This window comes from Lampetra planeri, chromosome 30 (assembly GCF_965212315.1).
Source record: "Lampetra planeri chromosome 30, kcLamPlan1.2.h2, whole genome shotgun sequence".
NCBI lineage: Eukaryota > Metazoa > Chordata > Hyperoartia > Petromyzontiformes > Petromyzontidae > Lampetra > Lampetra planeri.
The window spans coordinates 12,766,175-12,783,324 of record NC_136136.1 but is presented as its reverse complement, the minus strand read 5'-3'; positions in this window follow the sequence as shown (position 1 = coordinate 12,783,324).

Here is a 17,150-nt window from a genome sequence, read left to right as displayed (position 1 = left end):
AACCCAGCTTAAAGAATGTGCATCTCTGGGAATATGCAGATATCGTAAACAGCAGAAACACATTCCTTGCAATGCATAGAAGCGGATAACAACCACGTGAAACTGTGCAGTTAGTGCATTTCTTAGAAACTGCAAATGGATTTAAATCCCGTTCGCTCTTGTATATTTTAGCTGCGACTGTTGCCAGGAAATATGATAAGTAATGTATGAAGGCTATATATTGAATTTGTTTCCACCGGACGTAGCCAACCGTGCTAATCGGGGGAAGGACAACAAACTGAACACAAAAATCAAGTAAATATGGATAGCTGTAGAAATTAGACATTAATTATTTTGTAAATATGCAACCCCTATTCTAGTTTATTCCACATTAAAGCTGCCTCTCCCGTTTTGTTAAATACCTCCATCGTCGTTAGCATTTATGCTCATCTTTTGGCCTGGCTTTAGTACTCACTGGGTTCTAAAATTAGAAATATATTTTTCTTTTACCAGGTAAAGCCCACTGAGCTATAAAGCTCATTTTCAGAAGCGAACCTGGCTACAAATTACAGCTCAACAAAGTGGCTTATTACGTGGAAATTTATAGCAGCCAAATATTCTCAACGCGTGTTTCTAAATGTGGAGGGGAAAAACCGCATGACCCAGAGAAATATCCATTCGACTACGGGGAAAACATGCTAACTCCAAATATACAGGGACATGTCCATCACTGTGATGAAGCTGGAGTTTACGTTGTTGTCTTCATTACCCTATAGAAGCATTTCGTTATCCAACATTTACGTGTAAAATGTCTGAGCGTCTCTTGCTCAAGTGAACATGAGATGGTGCCCATCTTTCTCGGCAGCTTGTGGCTATTGTTTGTTGCCATCACAAATGAAAAAGAAACCCTGTTGTGACGCACATTTTACCAAGCTCGACCAAGCCACAAATTTATGGCATAGTGACATTAGCCATTGTTTGCATTTCCAAGCAAACCAATGTGCACAACCTCGGATATAATTACAGGAAAGGATTTTTTGTGAGCAGAAAAAAATGTAATACTGTACGCCAATTTTTTTAAAATATTGCCTTAAATTAATAAATAACCCAGATTCATGGCAATTATGAGAACAGACGTCTTCTGAGATGTATGACGTGATGAATGTTCTCTTGTAATCTCCAGTGCTGGTTCTAAAGGGACGCTCTTATGTGACATTAATATCGGTTAACTCCAACTTGGCACATTTGCGAAGTAACGGCTTTAGCCCGGTAGCTTCACACAAGAAATGTGGAGGCTGCGAGGGATGCTTCACACACTTGCACGAATACTGACTGAAGGCTGGCGGGACTGCTCAGGCTAGCAGATGTCACGGTAGGCAATTCCATTTCATGGGAATTTATTTGGCCATTGCAGAAATCCCATCTACTTGAATGCAAACAACCGTGGACTCGGTGCCGTTACGGTAATTAATTTAAGTAGGGCTATTGTAGAATAATGCGAAAACGGTCATTGACAAACACAACATTCTTTAGGAGAGTCTGGGAAACCTTCATAGTCGTATCCTGTGTAATCTTAAAACATTCCTTTGGAAATAGTCTTTAGGGAAGCTTTAATAGGGGACTTAAAAAAAACTTGTGATGGAGAGAATCTGTACCAAGAGTTTAACTTGTTGCATATGTTGTACTTGTGTACTATTTTTAATTACGGCACGTATTCCCAGATTGTGTTTAAAATACATAACGTCACCAATGAATGCATAATAAGTACAGTCGGGATGTGTGCATATTGCAACTACACAAAGGCTGAGGTGAAGGGCTGAGGGACAGCATCCCTCGCAGCCTCCACATTTCTTGAGCAGCACACCCACGTTCCAAAGGTCATGGGTTCAGCTGGAAAATCCCAGAATTTGGCTCATAGCTGTGGGAACGGCGTTACAAGCGCTTCTGCCCCTGGGGAAAATGCGAAGCCTGTCATCCCATTGGCACGTAGACTTCAAAGATCCCTGGACTTGAAGGTGGCTGCGCAGCTCAGAGATGGGTAATGCTATGCCTGCGGTCTTTGAACCAATGCAGCAATGCTGGATATTCGTCATGAGCTTCTAACTAAGATACAACCAGATGTTCGTGTACAGTAAACGTTGATGGCCTTAGCCTCATCAACAAGCACTGTAAAAAAAGGACAATAGGACGTTTTCCACTTCTGTTTTTGAGCGACGTTCCTGTTCACATCAGTCGTGCAACTGCTGTGATGTAATTAAAGCTGTAGTAGCCGTCACCGTTGTCATTTGCCACGATCAACAGCCTTTGCAGCATTTATTTATTATGAAGCCTGTCATCCTATTGTACGCGCGAGGTTTAGCAACGTGACAAGCGAACTTGAATACGGCGTAATGTTGCCGCTGTTATAGAGTTTTGCACTTGATTTTCCCCAGCGTAACTCTAAGGGTCAGTGCCCAATTCAGGATTACTCGGACCCTGGGAAAACTGAACGCTGGATTGGAAACAGACCTTGGAAGTTGGGTTTCAACTGCATCAGCTGCAGTCTTGCAGTAGAAAGTCGAGGATTAATGGGTGTACTGATACCTAGAGCATTGGCCGTTTTCCAACCTCTTAATTTCCAGTGGTGAAGTGGTGATGATACCGAAGGTCATCACGGAGAAACCTATTCAATGGTGACGCCAGAGCTTCTGTAACTGCGCACAGAGCAAATCACTTGTGTGCCTGCATGGTTAGAAAGATCTGTGGTGAAAGCCGACAAATATCTTGATGAGTTTGTTCCACAATGTGAGATGTGGCTGCCATGTGGAATAAAATATTAATTAGCGTTGTTCCCAAGTGCAATACACAATGAAGAAACAATGAGAAAAAGGCACACACAAATCTTTTAATGCTTTACAAGAGTCTGTGTCCATGAAATTACCAAAGTAATACAATGTAATCTGAATTATGACTTGTCTGGCTGCGTATCATAACAATTAGTACACTTAACTAAGAGCAACATAAGAGAGTATGGCTGTTAGAATTGCACATCTGCCCTGCCATTTCGGTGAGGAATAACCAGGGTGTACATTTGTAATGACATGATGACACCTGCTGGCTGGGAAAAAGAAGCATGGGTATGGGCACAGTTAAAATAACATCCAATCGGAGAGGGAGAGGTATCTGTGGCAAAAGAAATATGGAGTTGGCCGAGATGCTCTGGGAACCTGCTCGAAAGTTCCACATAAGGGCGTGGCCAGAGGCGGGGCCTAGCCAGGCGGGGCCTAGCCACGCCTGGGGAGATATAAGGGCGAGTGGACCCGGGGCTCGGGGTTTGTGTGTGTATTCTTGGGTCCGGACTGCATCACTGCTCGCCATCATCTCTCTCCGTCGTCCGGCCACGTGGAAGATCTCCTTCGGGGATTCCATCGCCATCCTCGTCACACCGCCAGACAGCGGCGTAGCCGAGTGAGGGCGGTGGGACCACGCCGAGTGATCTGCTGTGTGCTGTGTGTGTAGCCAGTAGATATGTAATAAAAGACTCGGACGCTTCTCTCTGTCCTGTGTCCTTTATTTGGGTTCGATCTCTTTTCCCTCACGGTACTCCCCTATATACTCTCCACTCTGCAGCCCCAGGCTGCTGTCGCTCACGTAGCCCAAACTCCCTCCTAGCAGCCCCGCCGCTGTCACGTCGTGCAGACCCCTGCTGCCGACTCCTCCCTTGCAGACCCGCTGCTCTCTGCAGCCTCCTCGCTGCTCCTCCTGCCCCGGGGTCGGTCACCGTTGGCCGACGGTGCCGATCCTCGTGGCTCGGGTGTGTGGCGACCTCGCCACTCTCTCTCACCTTTCGCCCTGCGTGGCCTCTCACTTTTCCCAGTCCCCGATCACTCCCGACTGATTCCGGTAACCCCCCATATAGACCCTTACCCTCTCCCCCACGTGACGTAACTCCTCCCCCCATGACGTCACTTCCGGGAGGTCGTTTACGCCCACATTACACCACCCTCCCCCGTAGAGTAAATCCAGCCGACCTCGGCTGAACACAACTCTAATAAGCAATGCGAGCGAACACGACCGAATACGAAAAAGGACACAGAACACACGATAATATACGGAAAGAACAAGAACACAACACAATAATTAACGAAATGTGAGGGATTTCGAGCGGGTGCGGGTCGCCGGGCCGTCCCGGACGGTCGGTGGCCCTCCCGCCGAGCGGGAACGTGGCAGGGTTTTAAGAGCGACAGGCTGAAGTTCGTCTGTCGCTATTGGAGGCCTGGCAACGCCCCGGTCCCCTATTTTCGAAGGCGCAGCATCAGAGGCGTCCCGCGATCGTGTCCGCGGCGGGGTAGGAAGGGCTGCGGGCCTCAAAGGTTCCGCAGCCGTGGTAGGTGCACCCCGAGCTGGGTCTGCTTTCCCCTGCCGCGTCACGGCCGGCTCGTCTGTGAAAGGCACGACAGGCGCTCTAGCAAAGTCAGCAGGCACATGCAAGGGCGAGTCGGCAGCAACAGACCCCAGCAAGGCAACCTCAGGAGATGACGCATCCGGTCGAGGGGCCACGTATGGTTTCAACCGAGATGTATGGACGAACCAACGCCGAGAACCAAACCGAACACGCGCCGACTGTGGGTTGGGAACCTCGATGAGGCGAACCGGCCCTTGCCATGGCTTATGTAATTTAGGAGAGGTACCTGGCCGCACCTGTGGACAATGGAGCCAGGCCAGGTCCCCCGTTTTCCAAGAGCATTCCCCTTTTGAACGTCGCGCACACCGCTCGTTCCGAGCCTGGGCTTTGGCCGTAGCCATGCGAGCCTCCACCCGCGCCTCAGTGACTCGGCGAACGGTGTCCTGAATGTAATCAGGAAGAGGCTTGACAGGTCCCCTCGCCTCGGTTCCCAACTGTTCATTAATCGGCGGTACGTTTTCACGACCGTACATTAGAAAAAACGGCGAATATCCTGTAGCCGCATGCGGCGTCATCCGGTACGCTGAAAGCACCCCAGGGATATGCAAATCCCAATCCGATTGTTTTTCACTAACCGTATGGCACAACATGGCGGACAGGGTCCGATTAAGCCGTTCCACCATACCATCCGTTTGTGGGTGGTAGGGAGATGTCCGTATTTTTTTTGTACCCAGCGCCGCACACACCTCCCCCAACAATTTGGAGGAAAAATTCCGGCCTTGGTCTGTAAGGAGCCTCTCCGGCGCCCCTTTGTCCATAACATACCCAAAAAGAAAGGCGTCCGTGATAGACGCCGCTGACTGGTCAGGCAAAGGCCAGGCCACCGGCCAGCGGGAGAGGTACTCCACACCTACCAGCAAATATTTATTTCCCCTAGCGGATGGCGGAAAGGGTCCCAAAATATCTAACGCCACCAACTCATTAACTCGAGACACCTGGATGGATTGTATCTGCGGTACATATGGATGTTTAGGCGGCTTACGGCGGGCACAATCGGGACACGCGCGAACGTGCCCGACGACATCCGTCGTCATGTGGTGCCAATAGTAGTCTCGCTGCAGCGTCAATAGCGTCTTCTGCACCCCCAGATGTAAAAGCGTGTCACAATGCAGAGTCCTAATCAATTCGTACCGCAATGATGCCGGTACAACCAGACGCCAGTGTTCCTGCATCCCTTCCCTCCACATCAGCAAGCCATCACGGAGAGCAGTTTCCGGCACGCCGCCCGCACAGAGTCGCCCACTCCCCTTGACAGGCCGCTTACGTAACGTTACCAAGGAATCATCCAACATCTGTTCCCGAATCCACACAGACCTCGGGAGATGTAGAATGCCATCAACCGGTCCCCCATCAGCCGACCCCGCATCAGCCGGCCCCGGCTCAAGTGGAGCTTCCGGCACTTCGACTGCCAGCGCGACAGGCGGAGGGGGGTGCTGAATCGGGCCACACCTATGCGTCCCCGACGCACATGCGCAAGGGGATCGCTGCGGCAGCCTGGAAAGTGCGTCCGCATTAGCGTGACGCACTCCCTTCCGATGGTGAATTTGGAAGGAAAATTCTTGCAGCGTGTCCAACCATCGCGCCAGCTGGCCGGATGGTTGGTCCATTTTAAGAGCATACTGCAAGGCCGCATGATCCGTGCGAACAATAAACGAACGACCGTACAGATACGGTCGAAATTGGCGGAGAAAAAAAACAATAGCCAAAAGTTCCCTGCGAGTGACACAGTAGCGGGTTTCAGCGGGAGACAAAACCCGGCTACCATACGCGACCACGCGTTCTACACCATCTTTGGACTGAGATAACACCGCCCCAATACCCGTGTCACTCGCGTCCGTATCCAGAATGAAGGGATGCGCAAAATCCGGATAATCCAACGTCGGTGCCGTAGCCAATAGATCGCGTAGGCCTCGAAACGCCGCCTCCTCTGGGGGTCCCCAAGCAAATTTGTGTCCTTTACCCGTCAGGAGATGCAAAGGCCTCGCGATCGTAGCAAAATTTGGAACAAACCTCCGATAATATGAGGCGAACCCCAAAAACCGACGCACATCCCCCACCGTGGCAGGGGTTGGCCAGTCACGGACGCACGCAGTTTTGTCCGGATCCGTGGCCACCCCGTCCGCACTGACGATGTGCCCCAAATAACGCACGGAGTGTTGCAGCAGCTGACATTTCTTGGGCTTAAATTTCAAATTAGCAGAACGCATCCTGGTGAACACGGCCTCCAAGCGCGATAAATGCTCGTCAAATGTGCGGCTGAAAACGATAATATCGTCCAAATATATAAGACATGTCTCCCACTGCAACCCCGTTAATACCAACTCCATCAACCTCTGAAAAGTGGCAGGGGCCGCATTCAGCCCCATCGGAAGACAGTTAAATTGAAATAACCCCTGCGGCGTACGGAAAGCAGTCTTTTCTCGCGAGGACTCGTCGAGGGGAAGCTGCCAGAAACCCGAAGAGAGATCTAGCGTTGAAAAGAACTTCGCCCCCGACAAGGCATCGAGAGAGTCGTCCATACGCGGCAGGGGATACGCATCTGCCACTGACACCTTATTTAATTTACGAAAGTCTACACAAAATCGCAATTTGCCATCTTTTTTCTTGACCAAAACAACAGGTGCGCCCCATGGGCTGTTAGACGGAGATATTATGTCCGCAGCCAACATGTCATCCACTGCCCCTCGAACATGCTCTCACTCAGCCGGACTCATCCGATGCGAGTTCAACCGAATAGGGGCAGCGTCCCCTGTGTCAATATGATGGTAAAGCAACGAGGTGCGTCCTAAGTCCAAATCGTCGGAACTAAACACATCAGAATAGCTCGATAACAATTTACGAATCGCACAACGCTGTTCCCCGGAAAGAGCTGAATTCTCCCCACACAATTCAGCAATCCAGCGGTCATCCACAGCTCCGGGCCCCGAAACACCTCCAACAACCCCCCGGCCGGACAGATCATCATGAGCTGTAAACGCAGTAGTGGCATGTGCCACAACGGTACCCGCCGGCACACACACGCTTTCGGCACTCGCGTTAAGCACCTGCAAAAACGGCTGCTGGTCTGGCCTAACAATAGTTTGTGCCCCAACCAGCGCCGATCCACCCGTGATGGTGGCGGACGGTGACTACAAAACCCCAATCGCTCCTTGACGACCAGGTACAGGCTTCCGATAACGCAAAGGAATGAGAATCTGTGAGCCAGGTGGAATATCAACAGACACTTCGGACAACGCCTGCACCTGGGCGACAGGAGCAGGTCGCCCCCAGGGCGACTGCAAAAAGGCAATTTTACGGCCTTCCGGTAATTGAATGCAGTTCTCATTAATTCTAATTAAAATGGGCATTTTGGCCAGAAAATCGGTCCCTAATAAACAAGGAACCGCAAGAGACCTCGAAATTAACACAATTCCCGAGGCCGACACTCCCCCGATAGCAATTGTAGCGTACACCTGGCCCACAATGCCCATGCTACCCCCGTTCGCGGCGATGCAGGAAGCGTAAGCCGGACTCACGGCCTCTGGTGGGATGTTCAAGAGATGGAATATTACATCCGAAATAATGGTCGCGGATGCTCCGGAATCTACCAAAATCCGTACGTCCACCCCTTGTATCGACCCAGGTACGGTGGACGAACCGGTAGCGGCCGCGACGACCCGCCGAGCCAACTTACGCCACTGCGTTACCGAACGACAAGGCACAGTCAATGGTCTCCCGTTATTAAAAACACCCGGATCGCATGACAACGGTGATGAGTGAGGTGTCAAGCCTTGCCGGGTGTCTGGTGCGCACCGACTTGCCTGTGCTGGCGAATCCTTCCTTGGAGCGGCCGCTGTCGAGGCCTCCTGCTGGGGCGGACCCGGGACGCGGGCCCAGCAGTCCCTGGCATAATGGCCCTTACGCCCGCAGCGGAAGCAGTCGATGTTGTTGCGCCTTGCTGCGGGCGCCCCGTCCCGACGCGGCCGTGTCGGCGGCGCAGCCCGCGGCTCCGGCCACGGAGCAGTGGCAGCCGACAGCTCCTGCGGGCTCCTGTCGTCCGGCACATAAACAGCTTTCTTGGGGTCCCAACCCACGGCTCCCCCTTCGACGATGGGCCCACCCGTCCACGCCGTAACCTGCTTCCACCGGCGCAGGTTGAACTGGGCGTCCAGACACTTAGCCGCAGCCCGGGATGTGAGCTTCTCGTGACCGCACACCGGCATGGGAATGCCGAGATCCCGGGACAACTCCAACATCTTCCCCAGGATGAGAGGTTCCAACAGGTCAGGCTCCATCTCCGGGTATGCGGCCATTGCCAGCTCCAGTACCGCACCCCTATACGCCACCGGAGACTCCTCGGGTGCGCGTTGTCGTTGCACAAACCGGCGATGAGCGTCATCCGGCGGCTCGTAAGCGTCTGCCATTTCGTCAAACACACCACGCAATGTTTTCTTCTTCGCGTCTTTTATAGAGCGAAAGAATCTAACGGACTCATCATCAAGGAGAGTCGGAAGAACTTCTAATGCCTCGGCGTCAGTCCACCTCGCCGAGCGCACCGCTGCCAAAAATCTGCAGGCGAACGCACTCCAATCGCCCCCGATGGAGAATTCCTTGACAGTCGTTAGGTGACGACTGCGACGCCTTGGTGCGTTCCCTCCAGCCGCTGACTCTTCCGGTGGCATGTTCAACATGGCGTCGCAGCGTGGTGTCGACAAGATGGCGGCCTTCCGTCGCGGAGGGCCCAAAATGGCGGCTTCCCGCCTTTCGTCGTGCGCCACGCCCAAGATGGCGTCTTCATGCCGCGTGGCTGATGGCGTCGACATTGAAGACAACCCGGGCTCCTGCGGACCACCAACATCGCCTTCCGACGCCGTCCTCGGCGTAACAAGCGCACACAACTGTGCAAGCACGTTCTTGAGAGTTTCAAGTTGCTCCGCCATCTGACTCCATCTCAAATCCGCGTCCTTTGGTGCAGACTGGTCCGCCGACGCGGCGACATCTTGGACCCCTGGACCCGCACTCGTCCCAGCACGGATCTCCTCCTCTGCCAGAGTCGGATCCACCGCAGGAGGAAGGTCATCGTCGTCGGTAGATGAAGCCGATGCCGGAGACGGAATATTCTTTTTTCTCAGTTGTTTAGCCATACCGTTACACTTTGACACCAGTGTAATAAAAGACTCGGACGCTTCTCTCTGTCCTGTGTCCTTTATTTGGGTTCGATCTCTTTTCCCTCACGGTACTCCCCTATATACTCTCCACTCTGCAGCCCCAGGCTGCTGTCGCTCACGTAGCCCAAACTCCCTCCTAGCAGCCCCGCCACTGTCACGTCGTGCAGACCCCTGCTGCCGACTCCTCCCTTGCAGACCCGCTGCTCTCTGCAGCCTCCTCGCTGCTCTTCCTGCCCCGGGGTCGGTCACCGTTGGCCGACGGTGCCGATCCTCGTGGCTCGGGTGTGTGGCGACCTCGCCACTCTCTCTCACCCTTCGCCCTGCGTGGCCTCTCACTTTTCCCAGTCCCCGATCACTCCCGACTGCTTCCGGTTACCCCCCTTATAGACCGTTACCCTCTCCCCCACGTGACGTAACTCCTCCCCCCATGACGTCACTTCCGGGAGGTCGTTTACGCCCGCATTACAGATACGTTAATATCTCAGAGTGAGAAGAATAAGGTTGGCCTGTGTTGTGCCAGTGTGAGAAATAAATGAAGTACCCTCTACACGACATGTCGCGGAAGTCGCTCATTACACATTTATGACATTACACGCCCTATTTAAGGTCGAAAACTAGAGGACAGTTTCACAATTCTGGCAACTACTTGATGATGCTGGTGGTAAATATTGCTCTCTCAACACACCGGTGCTGCTGAAGCAGTAATAAATTGGCACTTTTGATCACGTGACAACCTTATTCATATTCTGTGTCGAGTGGAGGAGGGTTTACAACACGCATTTGATCGACACGATCTTACCCAAAAATCAATAATGAATGATAACTAAAGCTGTGGGTACTCAGGAACTTGTCACATCAAATGTGCAATTGGGTCTGGCCGTAGCTGTGTCATAACCCAGAACGTACACAGCAATTCAAAAGTATCCGCTGCTTTCTGGCAAAAAAAACCACCCCACATAGACCTTTCAAAACAGAAAATGATTCTCATTCGGCTCTTCTAACAACAGTAATTTTACTTTTTTTTTACTTTTTGATGACTTGCAGGCCAAACTGTTCATGTCATTAACTAGATGAAGAAATTGATTATATGCCATCAATTGGTTAGATTGTGCAAAACTTTATTTCAGCTTCCTATGCATTAGAACCCATTCGATTAGACACATATGGTAAAAATTGAAGGTCGTATTTTAGATCCATGTGTGCTTTAGTCCCACAGGCTTAGTTCCTAGACTGAATAATTAATTTTCCTGCCATTCATCAATGGCCTCCCAAAAAGTACCTTCGTCTTAGAGAAATCAATTTCAGGTGAGCCCATCGCATTAAAACAATGATCAGCCACGGCCTGGTGTGGACCAATCAGTTTCAAAGACAATGCATAATATACTACCAGAGCATGTTTTGTTTGCATGTTCACCACAAGTATATGTGCTTAATGCAGACATGATTCCTTGCAAAAGGTTTCTGTTTGGTGTTTTAACATTTTAACACCTGTTGTATTACCAGAAAAGGTTAAACCTATTCTTATATTTTGATACTGGCAAGGGAGATCCCATGCTACAGTATAGTCATCCGTCGTTATACGGCGACTGAACGCACAGAATTTCGCTAAATCTTAAGTTATAAATTCGGGGATGAAATTGATATACGTTATGGCAGGCACCGGGTGGACATAGTCGGTTCTTTGGGATCGGCTCCCAATTCTCGAGATCCTGCACCCTGGCTCAGGGTGGACCCAGGTCCGTATTATCCAATAGGCCACTGTAGGTACTGAGCCAAGGGCCTACGAAAAACATTTGCCATGTTTTTTGTTCTTATGATAAATATATATTATTCATATTCATAAATGTATTTATATTGCATCTGATATGCTAATAATTAATCATTGTAAAAAATTGTTGCAGAAATTTTTGTATGTAATATTGTTTGGCTCACCTTGTCCCCCCCCCCCCCCAATTATTTCAATTACATTTTCTTTTCTGCGGGACATAGAGCGCTCCCATCGAATGAGGGCACAGACTAAATAACGAATCTGTTAGTAGTAACGACATCTGTCCAGCGGCTGGACGAAGTACGTGTGAAACAAGTGGAGTGACAGCGGCAGTTATAGCATGGGGCAGCAGCAGTACTAACTGTAGTAAGTTGTCACTGAAGGCCTACGAAACAAAAGTGCCGATGGCCGATAGGAACCTTAATCCGGCCCTGGGTGGAGTGAGTGCGTGGAGACGTAGGAGAGGACTGCCTCTCAGAGAATGTCAAGAAATTGTAATAAAGCTCTTTGAGACGACTTCTGAAATCCGTCTTTTATTCACTTTAGGTTACAGCTACTTCACGCTGCTGATAGGCAACGTGAAGGGACATATAGACCGAGAGAAACGCACTGCCACGTGGCAACTCGGAGCCCCGCTCCCGCGTGGCCCCCTCCTCCGTTGTTTCCCGTTCTGACCACGTGTCGTTCGTCTCCACCCCTATTTAATACCTGGGTCACGTGGTATGTTCCGCCAATCCTCGTTAGCCTGCATGGAATGTTCCAGGCTCCCTCGTCATCTCCCGGGACCACGCCCCTGACTCATCTCCCCATTGGCTGTGGCCAAGGCCAGCAGAACCAATCCTCATAGCTGTCATCTTTCCATCACGTCAGGGCCACGCCCCCAGGCTTCCCCCCATTGGCTGTAAACCAGGACCGGCAGAGCCAATCCCCATGACGAGTTGTGTCAGTGAGCCGGGTATATCCTCATATTACACGATGAAAGGTGGCCCCTCATGCCACATTTAATAGTCAATGCGTGCTTTCTCACAAAGTGTGTAAACCCACGAGGGCTTTTATAGAGCACAAGATAAACCCTACTGTGTATTCAAAAGGAAAAAGGAGTAATGGCAGGATTCAATAATAGCTGGAAAAGCAAGGAAATCAACTATACCACACAGAACATCTTAAGAACATGCGTGTTCAGTACAGCTTTGTATGCCTGCGAGACTTTGTCATTAAAAAGACTGACAGAGATAAGATATTGACACCTGATATGTGGGAAGGCTAATGCATCTAACCTGGACCCAAAGAATGACCGTCGTAGAGGGTAGAAAAAGGTTGTATATAGCGGACCTGATGCAGGCAGTGATGAAAAGGAAATTGGCACTTTTTTCTTCTTGGTTCTTTCGGTAAAGTCACGTAGAAGGAAAAAAAAAAAATAATAAAACATATCTTCTTGGTTCTTTCGGTAAAGTCACGTAGTAGGGAAGTAATAAAATAATAAAAATAAAACATAATAAAATCAAATAATTCTCACGACGTTTCGGCTACAACGCAAGCAGCCGTCTTCAGGTGAAGAATGAGACACTGCCAAGCTAGGAGCTTATATATAAGCTGAGTTGGAGGTGGAAGAAGAAGAGAGCCTTAACAAAAGAATGTGCATATCAAGAGGAATTTAGCATATTCATGGGAAATGCATAGGGGGTGGGCGGGGGGGTTTCAAAGTCATATTATGCCCATGCATTATGCAGGATCAGCAGCACCAAAGGGAGGGGGGTAGCATTAACAAAGGGAGGGCATGTTAATAGTATGTAGAAGCAATGAAACATGTGAATGGGAAAACGGTGGCAGGAGATCCGCAGCGGAGCAAATAATGCATTCCCTGTGGAGAACACAAGATACACAGTTAATGCCAGTGAGTGGACTGCGGTCTGAAAGTCACCATAAACGTGAACAACAATCAGTTAAGATCCGAAGTGGTTTATTACGTCCTTCCAATGATTGCTGAGCCAGAATCCATCTTCTCGGTTGAAATTGTCTCTGTGTTTGTATATGTGGATCGCCTCATGAACGAATCTCTCATGGTAGCCAGATGGCTTGCAGAGAACCTCTGTCTTGGAGAAGTCAATGTCATGTGAACCCACTGAATTGTAACAGTGATCTGCCACGGCTGAGGTGTTTGTCCAACCGTGTTTCAGGTCAGCTTTATGTTCACGGATGCGGTCCGAGACATGTCGTTTGGTTTCTCCAATGTAACTGCTACCACAGAGGCAACTTAGTTTGTAGACGCCAGGGTACTGTATGTCTGGAACCACGTCTTTTACAGACGGAACCAGATCACGGATTTTGTGTACTGTGTACTGTGTTGAATCGTACCTGAATCTTGTGTTTAATCTCTACTATCAACTCCCCCACTTACAAACTGGCTCGTTTTTTGTCTGAAATCCTACGGCCTTTCACTGGAAAAACCACCTCTGCGGTACAAAACTCTACTGACCTGGTATCGACAATCAAGGGGATTTCCCTGTCCCCAGACGACCTGCTTGTCAGTTTTGATGTGGTTTCCTTGTTCACCAAGGTTCCTGTGCCTGACACCATCGCAATCATTGAAGACTTGGTTCATCAAGGACTGAATACTGGGGTACCCCCCTGGTGACCACTGCATAAACCAATACATACTTCACCTGGAATGGAACCTTCTACAAGCAAACTGAGGGCACCCCAATGGGCTCCCCCCTATCTCCGGTTGTAGCCAACATTTTCATGGAGAAATTTGAGACTGACGCCATCCAGACTGCCACTCTACACCCGACCTTATGGAAGAGGTACGTAGATGACACTTTTGTCATCTGGCCACATGGCCGGCCTGCTCTAGACCAATTTCTCGACCACATCAATTCCATACACCCAGCCATCAGATTCACCATGGAAGTCGAAACAGATGGCAAGCTACCCTTTTTGGATGTCCTAATTAAAAGGAGACCTGATGGTTCAATGAGCCATTCTGTCTACAGGAAAGCCACCCATACGGATGCCTACCTAAAACCGGATTCCCACCACCATCCATCCCAGAAGAACTCCCTCATCAAGACTCTATACCATAGAGCCCAATGCATCTCCGACCAGGAACACATTGCCAGTGAACTCAAACACGTACGCCAAGCTCTTCAGGCTAATGGTTACTCCGACTACACAGTCCGCAAGGCCATCACTCCAACCGTCAAGAAGGATCCTGCTGAGGAGCCTTTCAAAACGATCACCTTACCCTACATTGCTGGGGTCACAAAAAAGATCTCCAAAATCCTGATTAAACACAAGACTCAGGTACGATTCAACACAGTACAAAAAAATCCGTGATCTGGTTCCGTCTGTAAAAGACGTGGTTCCAGACATACAGTACCCTGGCGTCTACAAACTAAGTTGCCTCTGTGGTAGCAGTTACATTAGAGAAACCAAACGACATGTCTCGGACCGCATCTGTGAACATAAAGCTGACCTGAAACACGGTAGGACAAACACCTCAGCCGTGGCAGATCACTGTTACAATTCAGTGGGTTCACATGACATTGACTTCTCCAAGACAGAGGTTCTCTGCAAGCCATCTGGCTACCATGAGAGATTCGTTCATGAGGCGATCCACATATACAAACACAGAGACAATTTCAACCGAGAAGATGAATTCTGGCTCAGCAATCATTGGAAGGACGTAATAAACCACTTCGGATCTTAACTGATTGTTGTTCACGTTTATGGTGACTTTCAGACCGCAGTCCACTCACTGGCATTAACTGTGTATCTTGTGTTCTCCACAGGGAATGCATTATTTGCTCCGCTGCGGATCTCCTGCCACCGTTTTTCCATTCACATGTTTCATTGCTTCTACATACTATTAACATGCCCTCCCTTTGTTAATGCTACCCCCCAACCCTTTGGTGCTGCTGATCCTGCATAATGCATGGGCATAATATGACTTTGAAACCCCCCCGCCCACCTCCTACGCATTTCCCATGAATATGCTAAATTCCTCTTGAAATGCACATTCTTTTGTTAAGGCTCTCTTCTTCTTCCACCTCCAACTCAGCTTATATATAAGCTCCTAGCTTGGCAGTGTCTCATTCTTCACCTGAAGACGGCTGCTTGCGTTGTAGCCGAAACGTCGTGAGAATTATTTGATTTTATTATGTTTTATTTTTATTATTTTATTACTTCCCTTCTACGTGACTTTACCGAAAGAACCAAGAAGATATGTTTTATTATTTTATTTTTTTCCTTCTACGTGACTTTACCGAAAGAACCAAGAAGAAAAAAAGTGCCAATTTCCTTTTCATCACTGCCTGCATCAGGTCCGCTATGTACAACCTTTTTCTACCCTCTACGACGGTCATTCTTTGGGTCCAGGTTAGATGCATTAGCCTTCCCACATATCTAGTGTCAATATCTTATCTCTGTCAGTATTTTTAATGACAAAGTCTCGCAGGCATACAAAGCTGTACTGAACACACATGTTCTTAAGATGTTCTGTGTGGTATAGTTGATTTGCTTGCTTTTCCAGCTATTATTGAATCCTGCCATTACTCCTTTTTTCTTTGAAATACACAGTAGGGTTTATCTTGTGCTCTATAAAAGCCCTCGTGGGTTTACACACTTTGTGAGAAAGCACGCATTGACTATTAAATGTGGCATGAGGGGCCACCTTTCATTGTGTAATATGAGGATATATCCGGCTCACTGACACAACTCGTCATGGGGATTGGCTCTGCCGGTCCTGGTTTACAGCCAATGGGGGGAAGCCTGGGGGCGTGGCCCTGACGTGATGGAAAGATGACAGCTATGAGGATTGGTTCTGCTGGCCTTGGCCACAGCCAATGGGGAGATGAGTCAGGGGCGTGGTCCCGGGAGATGACTAGGGAGCCTGGAACATTCCATGCAGGCTAACGAGGATTGGCGGAACATACCACGTGACCCAGGTATTAAATAGGGGTGGAGACGAACGACACGTGGTCAGAACGGGAAACAACGGAGGAAGGGGCCACGTGGGAGCTTTAAATCGAAATTTAATAAAACATAATAAAACATAATAAAATAATTCTCACGACGTTTCGGTCACAACGCAAGCAGCCGTCTTCAGGTGGAGAACAGGTCTGCCAAGTAGACAGAGTCTGAATGGCACGCCCCAGGCTTGGAGCGACTATTTATGCTGAGATGGAGGGGCGAAGAGCGCTTTGACAAAATAATTTGCATATCAAGAGCAATTTTGCATATTTATGGGAAATGCAGATATGCGATTAGTACTACTTGTGAAATGCGTAGGAGGTTTGGCGAGGGGTTTAAAGTCATTATGCCCATGCATTATGCAGGATTAGCAGTATCAAAGGGAGGGAGTAAGGTTATAATTAATAAAGGGAAGGAATGTTAATAATATGGCGCCGCAGCAACTAATAGGAACTAAAAGACGTGGTTCCAGACATACAGTACCCTGGCGTTAACAAACTAAGTTGCCTCTGTGGTAGCAGTTACATTGGAGAAACCAAACGACATGTCTCGGACCGCATCCGTGAACATAAAGCAGACTTGAAACACGGTAGGACAAACACCTCAGCCGTGGCAGATCACTGTTACAATTCAGTGGGCTCACATGATATTGACTTCTCCAAGACAAAGGTTCTCTGCAAGCCATCCGGCTACCATGAGAGATTCGTCCATGAGGCGATCCACATATACAAACACAGAGACAATTTCAACCGAGAAGATGGATTCTGGCTCAGCAATCATTGGAAGGACGTAATAAACCATTTCGGATCTTAACTGATTGTGTTCACGTTTACGGTGACTT